Source organism: Tamandua tetradactyla, chromosome 1, assembly GCF_023851605.1.
Source record: "Tamandua tetradactyla isolate mTamTet1 chromosome 1, mTamTet1.pri, whole genome shotgun sequence".
NCBI classification, from domain to species: Eukaryota; Metazoa; Chordata; class Mammalia; order Pilosa; family Myrmecophagidae; genus Tamandua; species Tamandua tetradactyla.
Genome location: NC_135327.1, coordinates 119,661,342 through 119,676,062, shown reverse-complemented (window position 1 = coordinate 119,676,062; position 14,721 = coordinate 119,661,342). Strand labels below are relative to the sequence as shown.

General features: G+C 38.9%; 1 protein-coding gene across 4 annotated transcripts in view; it reads right to left on the bottom strand.

Annotated features, from left to right (window-relative positions):
* The window catches only part of SLC25A13 (solute carrier family 25 member 13), a 211,344-nt gene that overhangs the window by 30,378 nt on the left and 166,245 nt on the right, over positions 1-14,721 (bottom strand). The gene's annotated exons all lie outside the window — the stretch shown is intronic.

Below are 14,721 nucleotides of genomic sequence, written 5' to 3'. Positions count from 1 at the left end.
CAGTGAGTATGAGTCTGAATCACAACACAGTCACTACTAGGAAGCGCTGGGTAAATAGGTCCCACTTCTTTAACACTGAGGTTGAAAGGGTGCAAAGACCAGAAAGGGACTTCTGTAGACATCACCAGAATCCTCACATGGACAAGCCTTTACCTTGAAGCAGAAACAGGCAGCCACAAGCAACTACCAACTCAGGGGTCAAAATCAAGGACACAAAGGCAGTGATAAATGAAAAACAGCTAGTATAGAAGTAACAAGGTACAGATCTGCCTCTCAGAATAGAAAGGGGCAAGGAGGGCAAAGGGACCTGCATGACGGATTTCCTGATTCTGACAAAGATACAAAAACTGCCAGAAAGCATGTAAACTTAGTTGAAAGCGATTTCTTCTTCTCTTACAAAAAAAAAAAAATCAGATACATCATCAAATACCATTTTATGGAGTTACAAATTCTTATAAATTTATTTATATATTACCTGTGTATGGAATGCTCTTTCCATATAAGTGGTATGTCAAAGTAAAAACATGCATTAAGTCAATTATGGAGTAAACTCTGAACAACTCCAGTTATGTCATTCCAGCAATGGCTGGGTGCCACAACCCCAAGATCATCATTGGTGAAAATTTTAAAGGGAAGTTGTAAGCTAATTATTTCGAAATTAAGCTTGTATTAATTCTAAGCAATTAAGTTCTTTCTTACTTTACTCCAACTTGTTGCTCCTTGTCACAAATATACTAAATTTTTATATCATACAAATCAAGGTTAACCTGCAGTATGGTTCTGAATATTTATTACGTAGTGATGTCAACAAAGCCAGACCACAGACATGGTGCTTACATTTTATAGCCTAGTAGATGGCTGCATGTTAATTGGCATATTTTGGGTCAACACAATACAAAACTACTCTTTGCTAGATTCTCTTATCCCACTAACCAGTATGTGTGCCCTTATGAACAGTCTTAACTAATCAAAATTAGGTACAAAGATATCTTGGAAGTTCTGCTTATAATAGATAGGAATGAAAACTGGGAAGATCCTAAATATACAAAGGTAGGTGAGTGATGGATTAAGTAAATTAAATGTTCATACAATAAGACACTATACAGTCAATAAAAGCATAATGAGAAAATGTTCAATAAATATATAGTTAGATAAAAGCAGACTATTTTTAAAGTACATATATGCCTTTTCTCCCTTTCCCCCATGTGCAGTTTGCAACCACCCTGTACCCCAAAAAAACCAAGTTCTTTAATGCTCATTCAATACTGTCGGATGGTTTTTTATATTTTTATTGAGAAATCTTCACGCACATATAGTCCAACCATAGTACCACAGTCAATGACTCACAATATCAATACAGTTTTATATTTATTACCAAGATCATTCTTAGAGCATCTGCATCACCCCAGAAAAAGAAAAAGAAAAAAAACACTCATACATCACATATCCCTTACCCCCTTTCTCACTGATCATCAGTATTTCAATCTACTCAATTTTTTACCCTTTATAGCCCCCCCCCAATTATTTATCTTTTATCCTTATTTTTTTTACTCATCTGTCCATAGACCCTGGATAAAAGAAGCATCAGATTGGGTGGTATCTTTTTTATTGTTTCCATGGAGATGTGACCCAACCAATTGTGGGAGCTACCTTTTGATTAGGTAGTTTCCATAGAGATGTGTCTCCACCCACCCAAGGTGTGGTTCTTACTGGAGCCCTTTAAGAGGGAACGATTTTGGAAAAAGCTTGAGAGCCGACAGAGATCACACAGCCAGAGATACTTGGACCTGCAGAAGGAAAACACCCTTGGGGAAGCCATGTGAAATGAGGAAAGAAAGCCAGCAGACGTTGGCATGTGTCCTCCCAACTGACAGGTGTGTCTAAAAGCCAGAGACCCCAGCGGATGCCAGCGAGGTGCTTTCCCAGCTGACAGAGGTGTTCTGGATGGCATCAGCCTTTTTTGAGTGAAGATAACCTCTTGCTGGTGCCTTAATTTGGACATCTTCACAGCCTTAGAACTATAAACTTGCCACTTAATAAATTCCCTTTTTAAAAGCCATTTCATTTCTGGTATACTGCATTCTGGAAGCTTACAAACTAAAATACTCCAACAAAAAAGAAATATACCAAGATGGTACTTGTGAGATGGGGGATTACAGATGTTTTGTGTTGTTTTTTTTTTTTTTTGTGGTATTTTTTATTTCTTCGAAATAAATCATGTACTATTTCTATAAAGAAAAATGCTTTTGTATAACTAATCTATTTATGTATGACAGTTAAAAAAAAAAGCAAAGTATTAACCCACTATCTCCCAAATCAAATTGTCTTTTCATTTTTACCAATGTGGTATCTTAAAACAAGCTACAATTATTCTCAAAAACATGCAAGGATTTTCCCTCTCCACACATTAAAACTATTCAGAGGCAATCAGTATTCTCCTCAGTTTAGAACGACACAAACTACCTCCGTTTTGTCTGCCTCCATCACATTTCGCCATCACCTTCATCCCTCTTAGGCAACTCTAATGAGGCAGGCTGAACAAACTTGGTTAAAAAACCAAAACCAAAAAAACCGACTTGGCGTTCAGTCTGGAAAGGCCCCGCAAAGGTCTTTTGAAAGTAGGAAGCAGAGCTGGAGCCCATACGCCCAGGGGACTGAAGATGGCTTCCTCCGGTCGCCTGGACAGTGTTCCGTTTCCAACGCTCCACTGCTCAGCACAGCTCAGCTTTCCTCCAGGCTGGAGGGTTCGTGCAGCTGCGCGCAGCGAGAACTGCCCCACCCTCGTTTCTACGGCACTTGGGTTTTTTGAGGGTTTGCACCTAAAGCTTTTGACATGTTCTGTAGGGAGTTAAGATTTTCAGAACAGAGATGAAACAGACCTTGCCTTGTAACAGTGTGAAGGGTGCAGCCAGGATTGGGAAACGGGTCATCTGGTGCTCCAGGGTCAGAGCTACTTTCATATAAAAATGAAAACAAGTTAAATTAAAAAAAATTTTTTTTTTAATTTAAATGCATTTTATGAGGCAGCATTGCAGAGAAAGATACCAAGTTGGAATTAGCCTGCAGGTTGATTTTTAAAAACTCAAAAGTCGGTAAGAGGGGAAGATGGCAGATTAGAGAGGGCCAAGACTCAGTCCTCCCACTCAAACAACTATTAAACACGCAGGAAATGCCTAAAACAACTATGTTGAGACTCCAGAGGCCAGAAGAAGACTTTACAGCGTCCAGGGAAGAACAGGAGGAAGACAGATAAATTACGGTAAACAGCAGTAAATGCTCTCTTCACACAGTGGCTACCAGTGCCCATCCCCAACACTCGTGTCAGGCTGCCACGGGGTCCAGTCCCTGGCTAGCTGCTGGTGACAGAAAGGGGTGTAAAAATCCTCTTCCCCAAGAACAGGGGTGGCCACGGCCTATCTCAGATCACAGCTTTTGATAAGTGAACTTGGATTGCTGGGTGCTGGGTCTGAGGGCAGCTTTTGTTTCAACCACCCCAGACAAAGGCAGTGGCAGGCATTATTTTAACCCATCCAGGACAGGGGCAGAGGTGATGGAGATTTACAGACACAGCCCTTCCTCAAGGTGGCAAAGGACAGTTACCTGAAGGACTGCATTTGCTGGGCAGGCCAAGAAAGCTCAGCTTGAGGCACTATCAGATAAACTTTTGATACCTTTTCTGATTCCTAGCCCAGGGCACTCTGGAACTGGTCTGAGCACCCCTTTCATGAGTCCTGAACCCTGTTTTGGCTGGGAAGGGCTGATGGGAAAAGTCCTCTCTGGGATGACCCTCCTCCCAGAATGTGCCTTCCATGCAAAGGTAGCATGAGACAAAAAAAGGAGTGTTAAAAAATGTAGAGGTGGGTGCTTGGAAATTTATAGCTTCTTTGTATATATGTTATTGTTCACAAAAAAAGAGGGAAAAAAAAGTCGATTGTGATGATAAAAAAGTATTTACACCCTCTAGCCTCCTATATTCTGGAGCAGTTAGAAGGAATAATACTAGAGGATCATATGGTAGCTCATGACAAACTATTGCTTTGTTATTTCTTTGCTTTGTATATATGCTACACTATACAATAAAAAAGTTTGAAAAAAAAAACAAAACAAAAAACTGTAGAAGCGGACAATCCGGGACAAAGGCTTGCTGGTATCAAATTTCCTGGAGAGAGAGGTCTATGTCCTGGGAGACAAAAGGGACAACCCAATTCCTGGAAACAGAGGAACTTCAAAACAACTAATAAACAAGGGCTGTGGTGGCTCAGCAGGCAGCGTTCTTGCCTGCATGTCAGAGACTGGGGTTCAATTCCCAGTGCCCACCCATGCAAACAAACAAACAAACAAAAAAACAACCAAAAAACGAATGAACAAAAGCCTAGGAAAAGGCAGACGCCCAGAAAGACAGGGAACACCCTGCACACTGTTTCTTTGGCTGGGTCAACCTTCCACCTAAGAGGGCTGAAGCTCAAGAAAATCTCTGTCTTATCACTATTGTTTGCAAAACCAAGAAACAAATATCCCAGGAAGTAAATCCCAGAATTAAAAATGTTAAATATTCAAACGTACAGTGTGCAAAAAGGTAGGAGACAAACAAACAAACAAACAGGAAATAATGTACCATCAAGAGAAGAGGATAAAATACAGAAAACACCAACAAAGACGATGAGAATATCGACATACTGAATAAGGCCTTTTAAAAAAATAATCTTAAAAATGTTCAAGGACTTAAAGGAAAGTAAGAGAAAGAAAAAATAAGAGTGTAAGTAAAGAGGAGAAATTGTAAAAAAGGAGTCAAAAAGAACTACTGTAGTTGAAGGCCACAATCACTGAAATGAAAAATGTCCCGGGGAGTTTCAAGAGCAGACTGGAGCTGGCAGAAGAAAGAATCAGTGAACTTGAAGACAAGACACTTGAAATGAGTCAGGCTGAGGTGCACAAAGAAAAAGGAAATATTAAAAGCAAAAACAGCATAAGACAGTAATGGGACACCATCAAGTGGACCAATATGCACATTATGGGAGTTCGAGAAGGTAAAGAAAGAGAAAGGGACAGAAGGAATAGTCAGAGAAATAATAGAGAATGTCCCAAACTTAGCAAAAGACAAGAATATGCACATCCAAGAGCTCAGAGAACACCAAATAGGAAAAACGAGAAGAAAAATGCATCCTGTCATACATTGATTACACTAATAAACACAAAGGACAAACACAGTTCTGAAAGTTGCAAGAAAAAAGAAAGTGTTGCGTATAAGGGAGTCCCAATTAGATTGAGTGCCAATTTCTCATCAGAAACCATGGAGTAAGTAAGTAGGCAGTGGGTTGAAATACTTGTGCGCTGAAGGAAAACAACTGCCAGCCAAGAATTTTGTATTTGGCAAGACTCTTTAAAAAATGAGGGAGAGATTAAGACATTCTCAGAAACAAAAGCTGAGGAAGTTCATCAACACTAGACAGGCTATATATGGTAAGGGGAGACCTTCAGATTGAAAGGAAAGGACACTAGATGTGATTCAAAGCAGCGCAAGAAATAAAGACCTGTGGTAAGTGTAACCATTTGGGTAATTATAAATGCCAGTATTATTGTAAAGTTCTGTTTGGTATGTAACTCTACTTCTTACTTCCTACAGATAATGAAATGCAAATTCATAAAATACAACGATACACGCACTCAACAAAAACAGAATACACTTTCTCCTTGAGTGCACATGGATTATTCTCCAGGATAGACAATGCTGGGGCACAGTACAAGTATCAATAAATTTAAAAATACTGAAATCATACAATGTTCCTTGAAAAGATCAATACAATCAACAAAGAAAAAAGAAGATACAAATATCAAAAATCAGAAATGAAAAGGAGGACATTACTGCTGACCCTGCTGAAATAAAAAGGACTATAAGAGGTTACTAAGAGCAACTGTATGCAAATAATTATGCAAAATAGATGAAATGGACAAACTCTTAGAAATGTAAGTTGATTCAAGAACAATTAGAAGAGCTCAACAATCAATAACAAGTAAAGACACTGAATCAGTAAATTCAATAAAAAACCTCTCAGTAAAGAAAAGCCCAGGACCAGATAGCTCCACAGGGGAATTCTACCAAACATTACAGGAAGACTTACCTCCAATTCTGCCCAAATTCTTTCAAAAAACTAAAGAAGAGGGAATATTCCCTAATTCCTTCTATGAGGACATCATCACCCTCATATCAAAGATGGATAAAGACACTTCAAGAAAAGAAAATGACAGACCAGTACCTCTTATGGATAAAAATGCAAAAGCCCTCAACAAAATACTAGCAAACCAAATCCAAAAGCAAATTATAAGAATCATATACCATGATAAGTGAGATTTATCCTTGGTACACAAGGTTGAAAATCAGCTAATGAAATAGACCACATTAATAGAATGAAGGGAAAAAAACATATGACCATCTCAGTTGATAGAGAAAAGGCATTTGACGAAATACAGTGTACTATCCAGACAAAAACGTGTAGAATACCAGGAATAGAAGGAAACTTTCTCAACAGGATAAAGGGCATATATGAAAGGACAATTGCCAACATTCTGTTTAATAGTGAAAGACTGAACACTTTCCCTCTGAGATCAGAAACAAGACAAGGATGCCCATTTTGCCATCACAGTAATACGTCATTGTCTGGAAGTTACTGTCAGAGCAATTAGGCAAGAAAAAGAATATAAAAGGCTTCCAAATAGCAATGAAGAAGTAAAACTTTCCCTATCTGCAGATGATATGATTCTATGTATAGAAAATTCTGAAAAGTCCAAAAGAAAGCTCTCAGCACTAATAAATGAATACAGCAAAGTGGCAGATGGCAAGATCCACACAGGAAAATCATACACAAGGAAAGAACATTAGAAGAAGAAATCAAGAAAAAAATTCCATTTGCAGTAGCAACTAAAAGAATCAAATATCTAGGAAAAAAACTAATCAAGGATCCAAAGGGCTTGTACACAGAAAACAACAAAACATTGCTAAATAAATTAAAGAAGACCTAAATAAATGGAAGAACATTTCGTGTGCGTGGATTAGAAGACTAAATATCCTTAAGATATCAATGCTACCTAAAGCAATGTATAGCTTCAATGCAATAACAATAACAATTCTGACAATAGGGAGGGGTAAAGGACCCTGAAAAGGTAAAGCCATCGTGTAAAAGAATGACATTGGTGGACTCACACTTTCCAATCTTAAAACTTGTTAGACCATGCCAGAGAACTGGGTTCGATTTCTGGTGACTGCCCATGCCAAAAAAAAGACCCAATCAAAGACCTAAATATAAAAGCTAGAACTATTAAACTTATAAAAGTAAATTAGATGTAAGTATAAGTAAGCATCTTCAGGATCTTATGCTAGGCAATGGTTTCTTAAGATTTTATACCCAAAGCACAAGCACAACATAGTAAAAAATAGATATATTGGACCTCATCAAACTTAAAAACTTTTGCTCCTCAAAGAACTTTATCATGAAAGTAAAATGACAACCTATACAATGGGAGGAAATATTTGGAAACCACATGTTCGATAAAAGATTAATATCCACAATACATAAAGAATTCCTTCAACTTAACAAAAAGACAAACAATCGAATTAAAAAATTGGCAAGAGACTTGAATAGACCTCTCTCCAAAGAAGAAAGCACATGAAAAGATGCTTACTATCATTATCCATCAGGGAAAGGCAAATCAAAATCACAATGAAATACCATTTCACACCCATTAAAAGGATTACTATTTTAAAAAACGGAAAATAAGTGTTGGAGAGGATGTGAAGAAATTGGAATACCATTCAATAGTAACATGATGCAACTGCTGTGGAAGACAGTTTGGTGGTTCCTCAGAAAGCTAAGTACAGAACTACCACATGATCTGGCAATTCCATTACTAGCTATATAGCCAAAAGAATTGAATGCAAGTGTTTTAGTTTGCTAAAGCTTCTGGAAATGGACTGGTTTTTATAAAGGGGTTTTATTTAGTTACAAATTTACAGTTCCTCAGAGGAAAGGCAGTTTGCTTTCATCTGGGTTTCTCTGCCACATGGGAAGGCACATGCTAGCCCTCTCTTCTGGCTTCTAGGTTCAAACGACTTTCCCTGGGGCAATTCTGCATGACAAAACATTTGGGTCTAAGCTTTCTCTTTCTTCTGACTCTTCCTTTTAATCCTCCAGTTGATCAAATGGAAAAGTTACTCATTGCAAAAGGCACTCCCCTTAGCCAATCACAGAAGTAACCAGCCACGGATGAATTTTACATGCTTATGATTTAAGTCACAGCAACAGAACAACTGGACACCTTCACCTGGCCAAGTTAACTCCTGAGCCTAAATGCTACTGCAAGAACTTGAACAGATATTTGCATACCAATGTTCATAGCAGCATTATTCACAATTACCAAAAGATGGAAGCAACCCAAGTGTCAATCAACTGATCAACAAAAAGTGGTGTAAATGTACAATGGAATATTATTCAGCTGTAAAAAGGATGAAGTCCTGATACATGTAACAAAATGTATGAACCCTGAAAACATCACGTTGAGTGAAACAAGCCAGACACAAAGGACAAAGATTGTATGCTCTCACTGTTTTGAAACAATTAGAATAGGCAAACTCACACAAAATCTAGAATATACGTTACCAGGGGACAGGGTAAGAAGAGGGAAGGGAAGTTAAGGCTTAAAATATTCCTATTTAGAAAGATGGGAATTTTTTGTTAATGCATGATGGTGATGGTAGCACAACACTGTGAATGCAATTAACAGCACTGAAAAATGTATCTGAATATGATTAAAAGGGCAAATGTTAGATTATATATATGGCAACAGAATAAAATTTTTTAAAAATCCATGAACTACATTATACAAACAATGAACCCTAAATTAAACCATGGACTTTAATTAATAGTACAATTATAAATATGTGTTCTCATCAGTTGTAACAAACATTCCATGCCAATGTAAGGTGTTGGTGGTGATGGTATATGGGAATCCTTATTTTATGCATGACGGTTCAGTAAACCCACAACTTCTCTAACATTAAAAAAAAAAGTTGGTAAGAACATCTCTATTAAGGGTAAAATGGGAAACAATCAGCCTCCAGATATTCTTGCAGAAAAGAAGTACTCATCCACCTACTGCCTCTTGGTGGGTAAGGAAACCAGAGCCTGACAGGTAAAGACTGAACCTTATTTTTCAAGCCATCTCACACTTATGAGAATCAAAGAGATGTTGAATGCAAAGCAGCCAGCACTATGCACAAGACATTGTAGTTGCTTCAAACATGCTGTTTTCTTTCCCCACCTTCTCCTAAAATGGTGGTTCTCCTGCCTGTTTGCATGTTAGAATCACTTGCAGGGATTTTAAAAAGTAGTGCTATCTGGGCCCCCCCACTTAAAGCAAGTTAAATCAGAATTTCTGTATCTGTCCTTTTAAAAACATTTCCTACGTGATTATAATGTGCACTCACGATTAAGAACCACTTCACTACACCACCTCTAGGATTCCTTTGAATTCTGAGATCCTGCCTAACAGATTCACATAAAGTTGTGATTTCTAAATCTAGCTTTCCATATTATTCCAGAGAGTAACTACCGTTTGTTTTATATGTGATCTCATAAATTTTTATACATACAATGTGACACCAATATTAAATGATACAATCCTTAGGTACAGATTGGTCTCTTATCCATTACACTGTTATGGTTTTACTAAACCTGTAAATGTGGCAAGCATCTTTTACAATAAAATGAGAACTTATATTCAATGCCCTGACTCCAAACCAACTGACAGATACCAAATCTTTCAGCACAGCAAAGTGAATTCTATTAGCAGGGATGATGCAAAAGCCAAATCCACTTTGGAGAGCTGCAGGAAACAGAAGAATTGGGAAGAAAGAGTACAGTGATACCAGAAAAAAATAAAAACACTTATGTACCTGTTACCTCCTGTGGGCTCAGAAAGAAAAAGCCTACAGACTCAAAGTGTCACACTACAGAGATGCCGAAGATGAATCAGGTCCTTTGGAGTCAAGCTGGAAGGAAATGAGAGACTCCAAGGCACCAAGAGAAGATGCTTATCATCAGATGCACAGTGTCTGGGCATTGCCATGACTTGTTTGCTGAGCAGGACACTGCCTGCTGCTCTTCTGACTCCAGGTCTATTGTCCATTCACAGTCCCTTGTATATGTGTATATGTTCCTCCTTTGCAGAGATCAAAGAGAGCCGAGCCAGCAGACAACGGACAGGCTCGCCTATTGTGCACAATGTCTTTGTGTCCCTCATCACTTCAAGAGAGCGCTGGCTGTGTGAAGATACTGGGACATTTTTTCAATGCAGTTTTGTCACAAATCATTTCCCTGTGACTTCCTGGAGTCTATGGCAAGTAGGAGAGAGGAAGATTTTCCATGCTGGAATTGGCTCAGTGTGGCATAGTACATTTACAGTGGGTATACTGACTTCTCCATGGGTATTTCTATTATATTCTTTGTTACTGAAACCTTAGTTACTACCTAATATCTGGATCCATCTAACGAGCAAAATGTCTAGTACAGACTCACTTCTGTTGCTGGGTTATTCATTCATTTATTTATTCATCAACTATTTGTCAGCAAATATGTTTCAGAGTTTGCCAAAGGAACTTCAAGAACATGAGATGAGTAAGCAAGCTTTCCTATTCTCCAGGGAGCTGGAAGTTGGGGTAGAGGTAATGAATATTCATTAAGCATCTATTATAGACTATGGGGGTATTGCATTGGCAGCAGGAAAGAATCAACCAGAGTAGTTCACTTTAGATGGCATAGAGGTAATCTAATAAAGAATGGCTGGAAATAAGACTGTTGGACCATCATAGATGGGCTACAGCGCAACTGAAGAGTGGTGTTGGATTGTGGAGAGGAGGCATGGTGGGGGAGGGGTGAGATGGGAACAAAGCAGGTAAATAAAGGTTTGGGAGCCGGAGAATGTCCTGACTAGTATTTAATGCCTCAGGAAGATTACTCTACAGCAGAGCTGAGAGGGTTTATTAGGGAGGGAGCACCCTGAGCAGAGATAATAAGGTTTTAGACGTCTAGGTGAGGGAATAAGAATATGTGACAAAGGGAGCGAACAGGGTCAAAGACAGGATCCGAGTTTTTGCACCCTCCTAATAGGAACAAAGGAATGTAAAGAGAAACATGAATTCAATTTAAGACCTACTGTGTTTGAGGTGGTGATGAGATTCAATAAATAACATATCTGAAGACAATGGAATGGCACATTGGGAGTTAAGGTCGGAGGTAGAGCTATATGGTAGGAACAGACTAGGGGTGAGACCTCTGCTGTAGACCTCAGTGTACAGTGATTAACTCATGGGATTTGAGAAAGGAAGCTTCCATAAGGCAAAGGTGAAATGACCAGCATGTTTACTGTCACAGGGAGGTGAAAACCAATGGATGGAGTGACCTATGAAGCCCAGAGGAGAGTACTGTAGAGTGAATGCTGAAAGCTTGTGTCGTCTACACATTTCAAGGAGATGAAAACGATAGCTGTTCATGGGAGCAAGGAAAGCAGAACGAAGATTTATTTAGGTTAATGAAGTGGGAAAGATCTGGGGTGGGGGGTGGGGAAGATAAAACAGAGCCATGTAATTATGTCATGCTTAAGCAAAACAGCACAGGTTCTGGGTGATGGGGAAGGAGCAGGAGGCGGAGGATGGATGGATAGGACACGAAGCCTGCAGATTTGCTTTCACGACACTCACAAAGTTGGGGGATATTTTAGTTTCAGAGTAGGAACTAACAATTAATAGTTGTCCTTACCATTTAAGCTTCAAAGATAAAGAAAAACAGAATCAAATGGGTCAGGATCTGACACACAGAGACACAACTAAAGTTCTGAAGCATTAAAACAAAACGGCAGCAAAAAGAGACCCATTGGGATTAATGATAAAATATTATCCTGGCTCTCCACAGAAGTTATGGTAAAGTTAGTCTTATCTAAAATACACGTTTCAAGAGGAGGTAGTTACTGGTGGCTAAAGATGAGTTCATATAGAACCACGAATGCATTCTATTGCAAGCAAACAGACTAGAAGACAGCTGGCAAGGCTCCTGGGTTGCTCTTTAGGCCACTTCTCTGCACCCAGCTCTAAGGAACACAAAGCTAGAGGCAGCTCCACGGGAGGTTCTCTACTGAGAGCCACTATGTGGCCACTACTGCAGACAAGGAATGATTAACTTCAGTGCCATAGGGATTGCCATCTAGGCTATTATCAGATAATGAACAAGAGAATTTTATTGCCCACTGTATTAGCATTGTATATTAGTGTCAGCATGACCAAAAATAAAAAATTGTAACATTAAAAAAAAGGGAGGGGGTTGTAAGAGTAGTTCAGTGGCAGAATTCTCACTGCCATGTGGGAGACCCGGGTTTGATTTCCGGTCCATACACTTCTTCTAAAAAACAAACAAAATACAGCAAACAAACAAAAATTCAACAAATGTTGCAGCAGTAACAGGATACCCATATGGAAAAATAATGAAATGTAACCCTGCCATACAGCACACCAAAAAGTGTGGGGGGGGGGGGGGGGGGTGCTGAAAATTTTAATGCACTTATTTTTAGAGGAAAAATATGAAGCTGCTACACACAAAAAATTACATGTTAAAAACTTTTTTTTCTTACAAGTGGCATTAACAAGCTGTTAGAAATTGAATCACATCCCAACAAAAGGCATGTTTAGGTCCCAACCCCTGGTCCTGTGGGTTTGAACCCATTTGTAAATAGCACCTTTGAAGATGCTGTCTTACCTACTGGTTACACAAGCACTAGGTGAATGTTCTGTAAAACGGCTGTTTTTCACTCTAAAAAAGTACATGGATATGAATGAATCCACTATTTCACTCAGTTTTCAAAACCGATTTCCATACCAGTTTCACAGAGCAATCAGTGAAGATGTTATTAGTTAAGATGCCCACACTGAGTGAGGGTGGGCCTTAATCCAATATGGCTGAAGTCCTTATAAGCAAAGGAAACTGGAAACAAAAAGAGAAGCTATGGGGGGACAGCCAAAAGCTGAAGTCAACGGAACCTGGACAATGTTGCCATGTGTTCTAGTTTGCTAGCGGCCAGAATGCAATACACCAGAAACAGCATAGCTTTTAAAAAAGGGAATCTAATAAGTTGCTAGTTTACAGTCTCAAGGCTGAGAAAATGTCCCAATTAAAACAAGTCTGTAGAACTGTTCAATCTAAGGCATCCAAGGAAAGATACCTTGGTTCAAGAAGGCGATGAAGTTCAGGGTTTCACTCTCAAAGTAGAAGACAAATGGCGGACACAGTCATAGTTTCTCTCTCATCTGGAAAGGCACATGGTGAACATGGTCAGGGTTCCTCTGTCATCTGGAAGGGCACGTGGTGAACATGGCATCATCTGCTAGCTTCTCTTGGCTTCCTGTTTCATGAAGCTCCCTGGGAGACATCTCCCTTCTTCATCTCCAAAGGTCGCTGGCTGGTGGACTCTGCTTCTTGTGGCTATGTCATTCTGCTCTGCTCTCTCTGAATCTCTCATTCTCCAAAATGTTTCCTATTTTATAGCACTCCAGACTTATCAAGACCCACCCAAATGAGTGGAAACATGTCATCACCTAATCCAGCTTAACAACCACTCTTGATTAAATCACATCTTCAGAGAAATGATCTGATTTCAGTTTCAAACATACAGTTCTGAATAGGGATTATTCTACCTTTATGAAATGGGATTTTGATTAAAACATGGCTTTTCTAGGGGACATACATTCTTTCAAACCAGCACACCATGTGCATTGTCATGTGAAAGAAAAGTTAAGGAACACTAAAAATTGCTGTCTAGCCAGAAGATATTGGCTCTGAGAGGAAACAAGTTTTCAAGCTTCTGAAACAGAAGCCAAAAGATTCTTGTTGTTAAGTCAACCCTGTTCTAGTTTATAAGCTGCTGAAATGTGATATACCAGAAACAGGACAGTTTTTTTTTTAATTTATTAAGTTGCGAGTTTACATTTCTAAGGTTATGAAAATGACCAAATTAAGGAATCCAGGGAAAGATACCTTGGTTCAAGAAATACGATTATGTTTGTGACTTCTCTCTCAGCTGGACAGGCACATGGCAACGTCTGCTAGCTTTTTCTCCAGGCTTCTTCAATGGCTTCCCTGGTGCTCTGTCCATTCTGTTGGCTCCTGGCTCTATAAAGCTTTTTCCAAAATGGTTTCCTCTTAAAGGACTCTAATAAGCAACCCCACCTTGAATAGCTGGAGACACATCTCCATGGAAACCATCTAATCAAAAGTTACCACCCACAATTGGGTGGGTCAGATCTCCATGGAAACAATAAAAAAGATCCTACCCAGCAAAACTGAATGAGGACTAAAGGACACGGTTTTTCTGGGGTACACAACAGATTCAAACTGGTGCAGACCCATTGTGCAGTATTTGTTTTAGCACTTGAGAAACTAAAACACATGGAATAATCTAACATAAAGAACCAAAAAGAAGAAAAATATAGATATTTTTAAGGGACATAAGCGATTTCAATATTGGAGAAACAAGTATTGTCCTTTGGGAGTCTCCATGTTGTAAAGACGTCAATTTGCCTGTAAAGTAATGTAAAATGCAAATGCTATAAAAATGACAATTTTCCTGCAAATTAATATAATAGTCAAATGTTGTAAAGATGTCAGTTTTTCCATAGATTAATTT